The sequence below is a fragment of the Manis javanica genome, chromosome 15, assembly GCF_040802235.1.
Source record: "Manis javanica isolate MJ-LG chromosome 15, MJ_LKY, whole genome shotgun sequence".
In the NCBI taxonomy this organism is placed as follows: Eukaryota; Metazoa; Chordata; class Mammalia; order Pholidota; family Manidae; genus Manis; species Manis javanica.
In genome coordinates, this window is record NC_133170.1 from 29,249,110 (window position 1) to 29,265,579 (window position 16,470).

The following is a 16,470-nucleotide window of genomic DNA, read 5'->3' on the forward strand; positions in this document are numbered from 1 at the left end:
ATATTGTAGGATTTTTATGAAATGTCCAGAATAGGCAAAGTTATAGAGACAGAAAGTAGGTTAGTGATTTTTTAGGGCTGGGGAGGATAGAGTTGGGAGATGATAGCAAAAGGGCTTAGGATAGCTTTTTGAAGTGATGAAGATGTCCTAAAGCTGACTGTGGTAATGGTTGTATGTCTCTGTGAATATATTAATAACCAGTGAAATGTGTATACTTTAAGTGGGTATATTATATGGGATATGCCTATAGCTCAATAAAGCTTTTTTTTTTTTACATCCATGCATCTCTACTGATTCTAAATAAATATATTAAGGGCACAGCAAAGATCTTTACAGAGTAATGCCAACTAATAAATACAAAATGATCGACAGAATAGAATATCACCATTTTATAACCACATTAATCATTGACTCTTGCAAGAAATACCAATGGATCCTATAACCACTAAATGAAGTAGGATATTCAACATAATCTCAAGTATCTCCCCACAGATTACATTAACTACAAAGAGGAAAGGTAACTTTACAGTGAAGCAATCTGGCAGACATCACCTTCACCAAGTGATGGGACACAGCAGACATGGATGGGTCTGATGGGTACCCGCTGACGTGGTGTACTGAGAAGAATATAGTATAGTGTGTGCAGTGTTCCTACCAACAATGCTTATCCTAAATCTATCAGAAGGAAGCAAACCAAATGGAGCAAAATTCTGCAAGACAACTGTCAGGACTCCCCAAAAACATTATTATCAAGAGAGACCAAAAGCAAAGCTGGGAGAACGATTCTAAGTTAAAGTAGAGGAGTTAAGAGATTTCTGGCAACCAGACATAACACACTGAATTCTGCCTCAAAACATACATGCAGCAAAGACTATGCATGCACTTAGGCTATCTATGAAATGCACATCAGACAAGAGTGTCAGATTGCTGGGAAGTGTCCCACGTGTGGTGCCAGCATTGTAGTCGTGTGGGGAATGCCCTTCTGGGTAGGAGTTGAGTAGAAATAATCAGGAGATGGGAATGGGTAGTAAGGATTGGGGCACCAACTTCTCTGAGTTTTCATGAGTCCACGATGATATGAATAAATGAATAAATAAATGGAAAAGGAACAGCTCTTCCCTACAGAAAAAAAATCCAACTAAGGTAAAGGAATGATGGAAATAGAAAATCACCGCCAGGCAAACACCACAGTAATAGTCATTGCAGAAAGAACATCACTGAATACTGAACTTAGTGGATGAGAGTATGTTGAGAAGCAGGATAATTACACAGTCTCAAAGAATCGCCTACAAGGTAACTATACAAAGGGAAAAGTAGTAATGTTAGAGAAACCAGGAGATGGCCTAATAACCATCTAATAATGCATCACAGATAATAACCACTGTGTTCCTCAGTTATGAGAAAGGTGCTGTACAACATTTGTGGTGTTCTCGTCAAAAATGCACAATTTAATTTAATCACAATGGAACACCAGACACGCTCAAGTGAGGTCCTTTCTACAAAGTATCTGGTCAGTACTCTTTAAAGTTGTCAAGACCAGAAAGGCAAAGGAAGACTAAGAAACAATATCGGTTGGCAAAGACTAAGCAGATGTGACAAGTACGCTAAAGGATCCCGGACTTGGCACCAGGCTAGAAAAGGGATACAAGTGGAAAAAACAGGAACACCAAACAAGACCTGCAAGTGAGTGAGTAGTACTGAATCAACATAAATTTCCTGGTTTTGAGAACTGTACTATGGTTATGTAAGATACTAACATTAGGGAAAGCTTGAAGGGCATATGGAAATTCTCGTATCTATACAACTTTTATGTAAAATCTAATGAAAAAGATTTTTTCAAGTGAAAGACTAAAAAATAACATTAAGCAGTGACTCTAGGTGAAGAACACAGGTTATCAATTTACTTTTCTTGCAACTTTTCAGCATATTTACATTTTTTTCAGAGTAAGACATTAGAGAGAAAGACATGAAAATAGACATTTTGCTACTGCATACGTCACAACTGTGGAATGACTTGAAAACCTACATGCCCTTTAATCTACCACCTGAATTATAAACAATGTTTCTAAGGAATGGTGATAGTATGAAACAAAAAAATTTGCCAAGATCAAATATCTAAGAAACTTAGAGCCTACTTTAAAATAGGACTCACTGAATTGCTGGTCTAGAGCTGTTCCCAACAGATCATGCTGCCAAATAGTTTGGCACATTTAATATGTATTAAATTAAATCCAATGACCTACTGGATTCTATGATTATTCTACACTTCCAACATTCCAGTCAAGTTCTTTAAGTCTGCAAAAAAAAGAATAAATTTTTTTCTAGTTGTCAGCAACACAAAAGCCATTGCTGCTATACAGTCACGGAGTATTCCTGCTCCCTGTCCCAGACCATAAGGATGCTGTAATCAGCACTTAGCTGCAATCTGGCCAGTGATGCAGGAGGCCAAGCAGGCTCCCTCTGCAGCACTGGAGGGAGTAAACAACATCCTTGCCAGAGACACAGCAGGACCAGACTTGCAAAAAGGAAGGCTGTGAGCAGCCAGTCCAGGGCTTTTCTAATAGTAACTTGAGTGAACACTTCCTTTACTGATTATAATATTGCTCCATCACATCACAAATGATACTTTTCAGTTGCAGAAACTCCTTATTAAGAAACAAAGGAGAAGGAAAGGTCTACCCTACTTTATTAAATAAAAGCAATGAATGCCAGTGCGGATTGATAAGGAGGACAATTTAGAAGGCAATTTCTTCATTTTAGTTAGAGGAATTCATAATTGTAAATCTATAGTAATTATCTGCCTGCATGAAGTTATAGTAAATACAATTTATAAAAATCTGGCTCAACTCAGTCTATCAGAAATAAATGTACTATGTGTGACAAGTTATTGGAAAGATTATATTACAGGAAAGAGAGGAAAAAAGGTTTATCAAAAGACAATAATTACACAAAACAAAGTAATTTTTTATTCTTAAATTTAGTCAATTATTCACACTTAAATGAAGCCTTCAAGACTTTACTACTACCCTCTGGGAGAAAAATTATAGGTTTGATTATGACTTTTACTTAAATTCAAATACTAAGATAATCAATAAAAATCAACAAATTAACTATCAAAATAAAAAATTTTAGTGGATTGCATCAAACTAAAAAGCTTCTACACAGCACAGCAAATTCTCATAAAATCAAAAGGTAACCTACTGAATGGGAGAAAGTATGCAAAAATCATATATCTGATCAGGAGTTAATATATAAAATGTTTAAAGACCTCAAACCATTCAGTATTTTTAAAAAATGTAAACAATTCAATTAAAAAATGGGCAGAAAATGTGAATAAACATTTTTCCAAAGAAGACATACAGATGGCCAACAAGTACATGAAATGATACTCAACATCTCTGATCATCAGTGAAATGCAAATCAAAACCACAATGAGAGATAACCTCTCCAAGAGGCGGAAGGGCCACAAAGCTCTTCTTGCCTGAGGTGAGGTGGGCAATTTGAAAAGCAAATTCTCCTCCTCCCCTCCAACTTTCCTCATAAAAATATACACTCTTCCTGTCTTTCCCTATCACAGAGGAAGAGCTGTTTCTTCTCCATAAAGTGAACTCTGACCCTGGTGAATTGATTCTGACGCCTCCCCTTCCCCAGTACAATGAATATTGCCTCTGTATTTTCAGCCTCTCCAACTCTAGTAGATTCTTTCCTTGGTTCACAACTATTCTTCAAAAAGATACCTTCCTAGATCTTATCTATCTACAAAGCTATGAATCTATCTCCACTCCCCATCATCCTTAAATAACTTTCACACCTTAAATAATCAACATTCACTGTCACTATTTCAACATTTACTTCTCAACTCATTGCAACCTGGCAATAAGGGATTCCTTATTCTCTGGACATTCTTTTTCTAATTGCCAGAAACAACTTGTTTTTATTCTTCATTCCCGCTTGACTTCTCTGAGGTATTTGACATGAATAACCACTAGTACCTTATTGAAACCTTACAGGGCCTTCTGGTGTCATCCAGTCTGGTCCCATGACTGATAACCCCAAATCTTTATTTCTAGCATCTAGACTATCAGTTCTGCTCAACTTTCTGGTTGACCCCTGAACCAAGTATGCGTAAGGCAGATGCCAAGCAGTCCTGATAGGACTAAAAGAACCAAACTGAGATTTCAGCTGCTGCCTTCCAACTGAGTTTGCAGTTAGTCTTCAAATAAGTGATCTGCCTCTTTTTAAAAAAAAAAATCAGCAATCTTCACAGGAAAATAAGAGAATCGCAAGTCTTTACAATGCATCATTCATAATGTCCAGGACACAATGGAAAACTACTCCATATACAAAGAAACAGGAAAAATGTGATATATCAATATAAATTATCCAATCTGAAGAACAGAGAGAAAAACTATTTTTAAAACACTAACAGAGATTTAGGGATATACGAGACAATATAAAAAAGTTTAATATACATGTAATAGAATAATCACTTAAATTTCCCCAAGTTTGGCAAAAACATAAATTCAGATTCAAAATCTCAGTGAACCCAAGAATGTAAATACACGTGCACATGCACACATGCCCACACATATACACGCAAGTTCAATTACCACTTTTCCTATGAAGTCCTCAATTTTTCACAATAATTTTCACTGCTCTACCTCAAAAGTGCTTTTGAGGTATTTTTACTTATGCTGAATATCCTGATGTTGTATCAGTTTCCTACCTATTAGAGCAGTGACATTCAAAAATTGCTGACAGTGAAACCACCAGAACTCTATTATCCTATGTGTTTTAACATGTACACACACATAATACAAACACACACACACATAGCTGATCATGTAAAGCAGTAAAAAAAAAAAAATTTACAGGAAAAAAAATTCCAGTGTGTTACAAAATCTCAGATCACAATCAATTCATTCTGATCCTTGTTCAGTTCAGTACATTCATATATTTTTTTCTTTTTCTCAGCCTGAGTTTGTTTTTATTAGTTTTAAAAATTATCATAGAGTAAAACTTCTTAAGTGTATTATGAATTCAACACATTTATAGATTTGCAGTGAACACAGCAAAAACTCATTTTGGTCTATTTTTTCAATTATCTTATATATATATATATATATATATAACTTCTTTTACTGACAAAATTCATATACATATCATGTTTTAAATAGGTAAAGTGTTCTATTCCACTGATAAGATGTACTCTCCTATAATCTTCCCTCTGTTAAATGTGGAACTTCTTTCTTCGTTTTTGTTATTATAGAATAGCAATGAGTTATCTTTACTCTTCAAAATGGAATTTTCAAGTCAAAAGTTGTAAACTATACTATTACAGCTCCTTACATATAATTCTTTCAGATTATTTTCCCCCAAAATAGTACTTTATAAATTCATTTTGCTACAGCAAGTTAATAACCTATTTCTCAATGCTCTTCTAATTTGGTATATTATTTCTATTAGGTTAATGATATAGTAAGGTAACTTCAGATTGTTTAATTTGCATGTTTTAATTACTTAGGAAGATAAGTCTTTTACCATATAATGAATAACTTTTTCACCTGATACATATAATTCATCTGCAACTGGAAAAAGTCTGGAATTCAAATCCAGAAAGTCATATAAGCAAAACCACAAAAGAAGTACAACTTGACTACTCTACCACCTGAAGGGCCCCCACCAGTAAGATGGCAAACTTCCGGCTTCTCTTCAGGGTCCTCGGTTCCCGCCGGTGCCACCTGAAGCCCAATCACCTCTCGCCCCCGTCCCAATCCCAGCACCTAGCCACCAGCCACCAGCCCCGTAGAAGTGACACCTCAATCAATTCATGCCCCTTCCTATATAACCCAGCACCTTTCCCTAATAAAGCGGAACTCTCCGGTGAATTGCTGCTGTGTGTCGCTCCTTTCCTTTCATTGGTGCCGAAACCCGGGAGACGGGACACCCCAACTGGGCCCCGTCTTCCCCCCGACACCAGCAGCAGCTTGCCCTCATCCTCTTTTTCCGGCGCTGGCTCATCACACTCACCACTCCTCTCTGGCCTTTAGGTAAGTTTTCCCCCCGGAGTGGGCCACTTCTTCCCCGAGCTATCGCAGTGCCATTGACCGTGATCGTCCGGCAAGGCCCTGACACTCGGGGATGAGGAGGGAACTCTCCCCGCCTCAGGCCTTCACGGCTGCGGCCCTCTGACAGCCATAAATCCCTGCCTCAAGCCTTTACGGCTGCGGCGGACGCTCAGGCTCCTCCTCCGACAGTCGTAAACGCATTCACCGTCCCTTCCATCAGTGCTGAAACTTTTTAAGCAAAATTTCTCCGGGGTGGGCCACTCTTCTCCGAGCTATCGCAGTGCCATTGACCGTGATCGTCCGGCAAGGCCCTGACGCTCGGGGATGAGGAGGGAACTCTCCCCGCCTCAGGCCTTCACGGCTGCGGCTGACCCTCAGACCCCTCCTCCAACAGCCATAAATCCCCACCTCAGGCCTTCACAGCTGCGGCGGACCCTCAGGCCCCTCCTCTGACAGCCATAAATCCCTGCCTCAGGCCTTCATGGCTGCGGCAGACTCTCAGGCCCCCACCTCCAACAGCCATAAATGAGAACGCTCCCTTTCCCCGCCCCCTCCTCCTTCTGTTCCGTCCGCCGAAATCTGTTCTGTCTGCCGAAAACGCCTAGCGCTAGGTACCTCAGGACTCCAGCACTCTGCCTTCTTAGGGAAGTCTGGGTGACGACCCACACTTCCTAAGAAATTCCAACTCTTATACGAGTTTCCGCAGACCACCAAGGATCATCAGGGACGCCCTTTGTCTCCTTGCGGTCTGCTTCCAGTCCGAGGATCTCCGTTCGTCTTCCCCTGTTTGTCTCCTTCTCTGTCCTTTAGCCATGGGAGCCTCCTCATCCCTCCCTGAAAGTTCACCTCTTGAATGCCTGCTTAAGCATCTGGCTACCCTCTCCCTGACGCCTGATATAAAACCAAAATTTCTCCTTAAATATTGCTCCCAAGATTGGCAGACATACCCCCTAGACAATAACAACCAATGGCCCGCAGGGGGAACTCTTGATCCTAACATCACTCCCAATCTCTTTAACTACTGCCAGCGCCTGAAAAAATGGAAGGAGATTCCCTATATCGAAGCTTTCCGCCTCCTCCTCCCCCCCCCCCCCCCCCCCCCCCCCCCCCCCCCCCGCCCCCCCCCCCGCCCCTCCCAAGTTCTCCTAGCCTGCAAGCCGCCGCCCCCGCAGAAGCCTCCCATTCACTCCCTTCCCCTTCTTCTCCTACAACAGCCCTTCTCCCTTCCTCCCCCACCATCTCCTCCCCCATCTCACCTTCTCCACCTTCATTCCCTGCAGATTAAGCCTGAGCCTTTCAGCCCCCCTTTAACTAGGTCCCAGGGGCCTCCTCCGTCTTTGCCCTCATCACCTGTTTCTCCCCTGTTAGGGACCGCCTTTGTCTTCTCACATGTTTGTAGAGAGAATGGGAAAGCACCTTCCCCCATGTCTGAAAGCAGCATGGGAAAGCATAAGCTAGAGAACAACCGGTGCAGTCCTTAGAAGTTATCTGTCCACAAAAACATATCTTGCCAAGACTCCTCACTCTGAAAATAGGGAGACCTTGAAGATGTGTAAAAACACCGCCCCTGCTTCTAGATATGCCCTTCCCCCACTTGCCGATGTGGCAGGAATGGAGAACAAAGAACATTCTGTTTACGCATTCCATAAGCAATTAACTAGATCCCTGCTGTAGCTCAGTTAGTAGAGCATGGGACTCTTAATCTCAGAGTCATGAGGTCAAACCCAACTAGAGCGGCAGAGGCAAGCAGCTGGGCTGCTAGCTGGCGACACGTGGGTCCGATTCTATCTTTCTTTATTTTCTTTGCCCCCCTTACGCACTTCAGGACCTGCTTGAATAGGCGCAGCTAGACCGCGTCACTCCCCCACAGACTGAGCCAGAACCCTTCAGTCCCCCTCAGACTTGGTCCCGAGAGCCTGCCAAAATTATCACCCCCCTCCTAGAGGTAGCAGGATCCAAAGGCATTTAGGAGATTTAGCCCAACTAGAGAAATGCCTAAGTTCCTTTTCCACTGATCCCACGACATACATCAGGGAGTTTCAATGGACCCTCCAGTCTTACAGCCTCACACATCATGCCATTTTCATGCTCCTGGCCAATACTCTCCTCCCTGAAGAGCATAGACGAGTTTGGGACTTCACCCAAACACACACTACCGAAACCAACAGGACTGACCCCACCTATCCCCCTAGCCCCACTGCTGTCCCCGAACAAGACCCACACTGAGATTATAACACCGCCATGAGTCTCTGCTCTTGAAATATTTTTGCCTCCTGCTTAATAGCAGGTCTGAAAAAGGAAGCTTGTAAAGTAGTCAATTTTCAAAAGCTCCAAGACATAATTCAAAAGAGACGAAATCCCCTCCGAGTTCTTAGACAGACTCACTCCAGCCCTATTATAGTACACCAGTCTGGACCCAGAAACACCTGAAAGAAGACATTTCCTTATGACATACTTCCTAGCTCAAGGCTACCCCAACATTAAAGCTAAACTCAAAAAGTTAGAACAGGGCCCCACTACCCCACAGACTGAGATCCTAACAGTGGCCTTTAAAGTCTTCCATAACCGGGAGGAGGAGAAAGAACGCCGTAAACAAAAGGCTGATCAGGCCAATTTCCAGATGTTGGCCCAGCTGATAAAACCACAACCTGGGCGCCCCTCTACAAACAAGCCCCCCCCAGGAGCTTGTTTCAAGTGCGGAAAAGAGGGACATTGGTCAAGGGCGTGCCCCTCCCCCAGATCTCCTACCACCCCATGCCCCAGATGCCACAAAAAAGGCCACTGGGGGTCTGATTGCCCAACCACCCGAAGGGGAGGCTGGACGAACAACCCCCATCCTAAGCTCGCCGTAGTGGGGCTGGCAGAAGAAGATTGATGGGGCCCGGGGGCTTCTCGCCCAACCATTTCCATCACCAAACAGGAGCCCAGGGTTACTTTAACAGTAGACGGTCGCCCCAACTCCTTCCTCCTAGATACAGGAGCCACCTTCTCAGTCTTGCGAGAATACCGGGGCCCTACCACGCCAGCCATTACTCCTATAGTTGGGGTAGGAAGTAAACAGATTTTCCCATTAACCCCCCCCCACCCTTTTATGCACAATCCAAGACAATCCCATACCTTTCTCCCACTCCTTCCTGGTTATGCCCCAGTGTCCCATCCCTTTACTAGGACGGGACATCCTTTCTCTCCTCCACGTTTCCATAACTATATCCACTCCCACATAGCCCCCAGTACTTCCTTTCTGATGGCCCTCATAGCCGATGACCCCCCTCTACCCAATGAAAGCTCCGGTTCTGCCCTCATACACCCTGTAAATCCCAAAGTTTGGGACATTACAAGCCCCTCCGTGGCCCTATGTCCCCCTGCCTCTATCAAATTATGTGACCCCTCTCCGTATATCTGTCAGGCCCAATACCCCCTAACCACTTCAGCCCTTATAGGCCTTCAACCCATCATTCAAGATCTTTTAAACATAAATTACCTCAGACCCACTCACTCCCCATTTAATACCCCATATTAGCTGTTAAAAAACCAACGGATCTTTCCACCTTGTCCAAGACCTTCACCTCATCAACATAGCTGTTGTCCCTATCCATCCCTTAGTTCCAAATCCATACAGCCTTTTATCGCAGATCCCTGCCTCAGCATCCCACTTCTCAGTCCTAGATCTCAAGGACCCATTTTTCTATCCCTCTAGACACCTGCTCCCAAGATTTTTTCATCTTCACCTGGACGGACCCATACACAAGACATTCTGAACAACTCACTTGGACAGTTTTGCCACAAAGCTTCCGAGATAGTCCCCATATTTCTAGACAGGTCCTAGCTCAGGACCTCAAACAGTTCCATCATGATCACTCCAAGTCCACCTTATTATAATACATAGACAATCTTCTACTCTGCAGTCTCTCGTGGGAACAGTCTCAACTTGACACTGCCTCCCTACTTAACCTTCTAGCTTCCAGAAGTTACCGAGTATCCCCCGTCAAAGCTCAAATCTCTTCCCCTCCTGTCACTTACCTCAGATTCCTTCTATCTCAACAAAGAAAGTCCATTACCTTAGACAGAAAATGGCTCCTCTCTGACCTGCCCATTCCCAAAACCAAGACAGAAATCCTTTCCTTTCTAGGCCCTTTCTAAGCCTGGATAGATATTTTAGAACGTAGATCCCTAACTTCTCCCTGCTCCCTGTTGGCAAGACCCCTATACAACCTCAGCAAGAGCCCCCTCCCCTAAAAAACCATTATCCTCCTCACCCCGACACTCCTTCATTAAGCTCTGTCAAGCCCTTGTGGAAGCCCCAGCTCTCCATCTCCCTGATTTGTCAAAGCCCTTCTCATTATACATTCATGAGAGGTCCAGTCAAGCTCTAGGAGTCCTAGGCCAATATTATAGCCCATCCTTTGCCCCAGTAGCTTATCTCTCCAAGCAATTAGACCCCACAGTTCGGAGATGGGCCCCCTGCCTACGAGCATTAGCCGCTAGACAGCTCTTGCAGAAGGCAGCTCATAAACTGACATTCAGGGCGCCCCTTACCATTCTGTCCCCACATCACCTAAAAGATCTCTTAACCTACAAAAGTTTACAGACTCTCCCTCCCTCCAGACTCCTGACCTTACTGTCCTCTTTCCTCCAAAATCCCGTTCACCCCCTTTGCCATCCATACCCGAATCATGACTTTTTCCTCCTTTACTGCTCTCTTGCTTTTTTCCTCATTCCTATTGTCTTCCCCGCCACCCCAGCCTCCTTTGTATGGCGATTCAAAGTCAGACAGACTTACACACAGCATCAAACAAAAGTTACTGCCCTCATTGCCACACCAGCCTGCCCTCTGAAAAGCTGCTCTGAGCCTTTATACCTCCACTTTCCTCCCTCCACTAAAGTGTTCACTAGCAGCTACCCTTATTCTCCCTACCTCTGCTTCCTCTATGATCAAAAACAAGCCTATTACAGGTGATGGCCAGACACCTACAGGAGATGTCCCTACTGGTCTTGCGCCATTCACTACATGAGTAACTTCCAGTACCCACAGTATTACTCCTCCAACCATTTCATGAAATATCCCAACGGCTCATTCTCCTTATCAATCCCAGATCCCTGGGACTCTCGATGGGCTGCCAGAGTCACAGCCTCAGTTTACTACGGGGGGTCCTCGACCCCCCACGGTACCCTTCATATCTCTCGAAAGTATGTTCCCTCTCATTCTCAGATCTCTCAAGTTGCATCAGATATCAGACATTCCGAAAAAGTCATTATCCAAACTCTTGACGGCGCCTCTTCATCTTCTTATCCCCGCCCCTCTTCCCATTTCTCCTACTCTTCGTTACAGCTCATTCAGGACACCGCCATCTTTCTCTACCACACCCTTAACACCGTCAATTGTTTCTTGTGTGCATCACTACAGCACCCACTGCTGGCTGCCGTGCCCCTTAATATTTCCAACTACTCCTTCCATGCAGAAAGACAACCCCTCTGCCCCCTGGCAGACATACCCCTATGGGAACCAGAATACGCAGATAATCTCACCATCCACCACTGTGTAGGCCCAACTCCACCCCCCTCCAGCGCACTTCACTGCCTCTTTATCTACACCCCTACCTCCAGCTCTAAGACTTTCACACAACCGGGACACTTCTTTTAGTGTAATGGCAGTCTTTTCAACTCACTGCCTCTCAACTCTGATACACCCTGCATTCTCGTCACCCTAATCCCACAGCTTACACTTGACAGCATGGAAGAATTTCTTGAGCTCCAACCTCCCTTGCCCTCACGCACAAAAAGGGCTGCTTTCCTTCCCATCATGGTTGGTATCTCTTGGATCACCTCAGCCATTAGAGCAGGGTTTTCGGGAAGAGCCTTGAGTCACTCTCTATGGGCAGTTAGAGATCTCGACTCCAAACTTGAGGGAGCCCTGACATCCACTGCCGATTCCCTAGCCTCTCTCCAAAGACAGGTCACTTCGCTAGCTAAAGTCACCCTTCAAAACCGGCGGGCCCTAGATCTGCTTACAGTTGAGAAGGGCGGCACCTGCGTCTTCCTCCAGGAAGAGTGCTGCTATTACATCAACGAATCCAGCACTGTAGAAACTGACATTACCAAACTCACCAACCTTGCCTCCAGTCTCCACTCTGCTTCCAATTCCAACCCATTCTCTTCAATACTAACAAACCCCCTCCTCACCTAGCTCTGGCCCATTGCAGGCCCCATAATAATCATTCTTCTTGCCTGTCTCTTCTTACCCTGTATAATAAAGTTCATCAAATCCCAAGTCAGAAAAATCTCTAATCAAGCTTTCAACCAGCTTTTACTCAAGCTTCTGGCCACAGAAGATCCCTCACCCTCACGTGACCTCCTCACCACATGCTGAGATGGACCCCTCTCTCCACTGGAAACTATTCCTGGAAACAATGGCTGCAGATGCCTGGCTCCTGACACCCATATCCTCTTGGCACCATTGGAATCTATGGTTACAGGGAACCTTCATTGATTTCCAAACCTGAAGAAGTCCACATCTACTCATCCTTACTGTGGAGAGTCCTATCAACCCTTTCCTCCCAATCCTCAAGCCCTCACTCCCTTCTCCGCCCCTGTTCAGCAGGAAGCAGCCAGAGAGAAAGCAATGTCCACAACCCCATAGAGGAGAAAGGGGGGAATGAAGGGCCCCCACCAGTAAGATGGCAAACTTCCGGCTTCTCTTCGGGGTCCTCAGTTCCCGCCGGTGCCACCTGAAGCCCAATCACCTCTCGCCCCCGTCCCAATCCCAGCACCTAGCCAACAGCCACCAGCCCCGTAGAAGTGACACCTCAATCAATTCATGCCCCTTCCTATATAACCCAGCACCTTTCCCTAATAAAGCGGAACTCTCCGGTGAATTGCTGCTGTGTGTCGCTCCTTTCCTTTCACCACCCACACAGTCAAAATTTACAATATAGAAAGTACAGTGATCCTCATTCTTACTTCAAAATTTTTTTCAATTAGGAAAGTAATTTACTCCCAATATAGAAAAAAAAGTAAAGAAAAATATGCTACACAATTATGCATTTTTTCCATTGTTATGTTAACTTTTTATTTAATTTTTATAAGCACAATTTCAATGGCTATATAAAATTTATCCATACCAATACATTACCCTGATGTTGAGTACTTTTTAATATTGTTTCTAATTTTTTAGTAACAAAAAATTGTTGCTAATATCACAAAATAAAGTAGTACATATATCTAGAAAAAGACTTGTATAAGAATGTTCCTAACAGCCCAAAACTGGAATCCCATGTCTGTAAACAGGAAAACAAATTGTGGTATATTCATTCAATGGAATACTGCTTAGCAATAAAAAGAACAAACTGCTAACATACACACAACATGGCTGAATCTCAAAAACATTATGCTGATCAAAAACAGCCTTATATAAAAGAGTACATACTGTATGGTTTCACTAACTAAGTTCAAGAGCTAAACAAAAGCAATCTATGATAACAGAAGTTAGAATAGTGGTTACCTTTGTTGGGTGAGGAGACATAATTGGAAAGAGGCATGAGGGCACTTTCTAGATAATGGACATGTTCTCTATCTTTATCACAGAGATATATACATACGTAAAATAGTCTTGACCTATACACTTAAAATTTGTATACTTTACCATATGTAGATGCTACCTCAATAATAAATGAATAAATAAATCTAAACAAAATTTTTATCTACACTCTAAGGTTTTTTTTCTTCAGATAGATTCCCAGAAGTAGGATTATTAAAATTACAGGGTATAAGCCTTTAAGTCTCTTGGAACAAAAAAGACTGGTCAAAGAGTACAAATGGTTTTATTGCCAAATGGTTTTCCAAACTAACTACATCAGTTCATACTCCCACCAGCAATATACTGTTGATCATACATGAAGTAAAAATGATCTTTCTTGGTATCCACATGTAGATAACCTGTTCAAGGGTATAAAAAATAAGTTAATGTTCAAAGTTTCTCTTTTGATAATTTAAATCCTTTGACATATTACAGTCAACATCTTCAAAATAAACTTTCATAATTTAGTTATCCCTTGACTGTATATATCCTAGCACCACAGACATTTTAACTTTGCCTTTAAAAATATTCAAATTCATTTAGCCATCTTGTTCTTCTTTAAGTCTAGAACAAGTTTCTTCACATTTTCCTTAAAAGTAAAAAAACTCTATAACATTAATATGAACCCAACCAAAGCCAAGTATAACAAAAGTCTAATAGAAATACAATAACAACAGACACGTGTCATTGGGATTAAGGGAAAGAAAAAGTTCTATTTGCTAGGGAGGGTGCTAAGGGCTTTACAATAGATCTTATTTACACTTCATATAAACCATGTAAGATTGGCATTATTAAATAGCTCTTAAGTGCTAAATAGTGGCTTAATTAGATGGCTCCAAGGGATTCAGTAACTCACTAAGCCAAGATTAAGGTCATACATATTAGAAAAAACAAAGCCAAATTGTTATACAAATATATCCAACACCAAAGTCCAGGTTTTTCCCTTTATGTCATTCTGCTTCTCAAAAAGTCACACACACAAATCAACAAAATGAAGGAAGGAAACCAAATGATCATTGAATTGATGCATAAAAAGTATAAGGTTGGAGGCACCAGAGGGAGGAGTGAACACATCGGACACTGATGATATGCCAAAATCCCTGGCTGCCGCCGCCTCCCAACCTGAAAAATGTGCCTTAGGCTAGCCAATCCTTGCGCCGAGCCGCTGTAAATCTAAGCTCTGCCTCCTCCTACCTTCTTTAAAAACTCGCTGCCTGCCCTGCTGAGCGTGACTTCCCTGGCCTGTGATAGCCAGACCGGGGAACATCACCCAGGAATTGTGCTCAAATAAACTGCCTGGCCCTTTGTTGCTTCTCGTCGCCTGCTTATTTCGGCTAGAATTTATCTTACATTTGGTGCTGAAATCCTGGGAAGGAGCATGAGCGCGGGGCCTTGACCGGCCACTGGCGGCCCGGCCCCCTCCTTCCCCGACCCGGGACCTCAGCCTGCTGTCTGCTGCATGGACTATTTTCCAGTGAGTCCCTGAGTTTCCCCCGGTCTGTTTCCCTTCCTAACTCCGTTTCACCTGGTCCCTTCAAAATCGTAGCTATATCCAGGTCGGGGCATCCGGCCCCTTGGGCATCGGCCCACCCTCTGCAGGCATCTGGCCTGCCCCTGGCCCTGCAGTGCAGGAGACGCCCCTAACCCAGGCCCCAGGACGTCTGCGGCCATCTGGCCTGCCCCTGGCCCTGCGGTGTGGGAGACGTCCCTCACCCAGGCTCCCAGGCCGTCTCCCCTGAGTTGGCGTGCTTGGGACGCTGGACGCTCCTCTCAGAGGGATTAGTTGGGGAGGTGACACAGACATGGGGAACCAGTCCTCAAAAGCAGAGGCTCAGACCCCATTGTGGTGTCTCATTTCTAATTTGGCTACTCCTGTTTGTCCTGGGAAGTTCGCAAATAGAAGCTAGTCTTTCTTTGCTCTGAGGCTGGGCCTCAGTATCCCTTGGACAACGAATCTCACTGGCCCCCCCGAGGGAACTTTCGATTTTGGCCTCCTCACCAACTTGACTAATTATTGCCACCGGAGCAGAGAGTGGGGCAAAATCCTGTATGTGCAGGCTTTTGGACTTCACGCTCCCACCCAGACCTTTACGTTAAGTGTCCAATAACCCAAGTTCTCCTGGCCCGATCTCCAGTTAAGGATTGTCAGCTTCTTACTCTGCCCAGTCCTTCTTCCTTTTCAGATCTGCCAGAAGACCTTAGTCTCCCACCTCCCTCAGCTCGTTACCCCCTACCTCTCTCCACCACCATCTTTAAGTTATTTGGCCTCCCCCGTGTTGCTGCCATCTTAAAAGTTCTACATTCTCAACCATGCGGTCTTCCTGCTCCTCTCCTCTTCCAGTGGCTGCACCACCCCCTGCCCTTCTCCTTCCACCTTCACCACCCTCTTCCCCCACCGGAACACACTCCTCCTGCCCTCTGGTTCCAGAAACCACGGACAAGAAGCTAAAAAGAAAGAAAGCAATTGAATATCAGTAACTCAAATCTTTATATCAGTTTGTCTGTCTGTGTATATGTTTTTATATGAAAAGTGTTGCTAACTGTAATCATTATGTCTCAATTTGTATGTTTGTGTGTCTAAGTGTGTAAATGAAAAATATTTTCCTACCTCCAGATGGTATTAATAAAAATTAATTTTAAAACAAGCGCTTGTGAAAATTAGGCATTCTAAAACTTCCAGAAAATCTAATAAAAAATATTAAGCATTAGTGCTAATTTAAGTTTAACTGAAATGGACATGTCCTTATAGTTATCAGCTGCCAAAGTTTACTTAAAGTCATTTAAGTTGATGTTATCTGTTAAACATTTCAAGAAGATGCTTAAAGAAAA

General features: G+C 43.5%; 1 protein-coding gene across 6 annotated transcripts in view; it reads right to left on the minus strand.

Annotated features, from left to right (window-relative positions):
* Positions 1-16,470, minus strand: part of TULP3 (TUB like protein 3) — an 87,611-nt gene that overhangs the window by 27,068 nt on the left and 44,073 nt on the right. Inside the window, exon 1 of one of the 6 annotated variants that reach the window (XM_073222885.1) lies at positions 7,419-7,536. The exons of 4 other annotated variants lie outside the window; for them this stretch is intronic. The gene's annotated coding sequence lies outside the window, so the exon portion shown is untranslated. Of the gene's footprint in view, positions 1-6,030; positions 6,195-7,418; positions 7,537-16,470 lie in introns of those variants that run through there. One more of the 6 variants, XM_073222884.1, reaches the window with a different exon arrangement.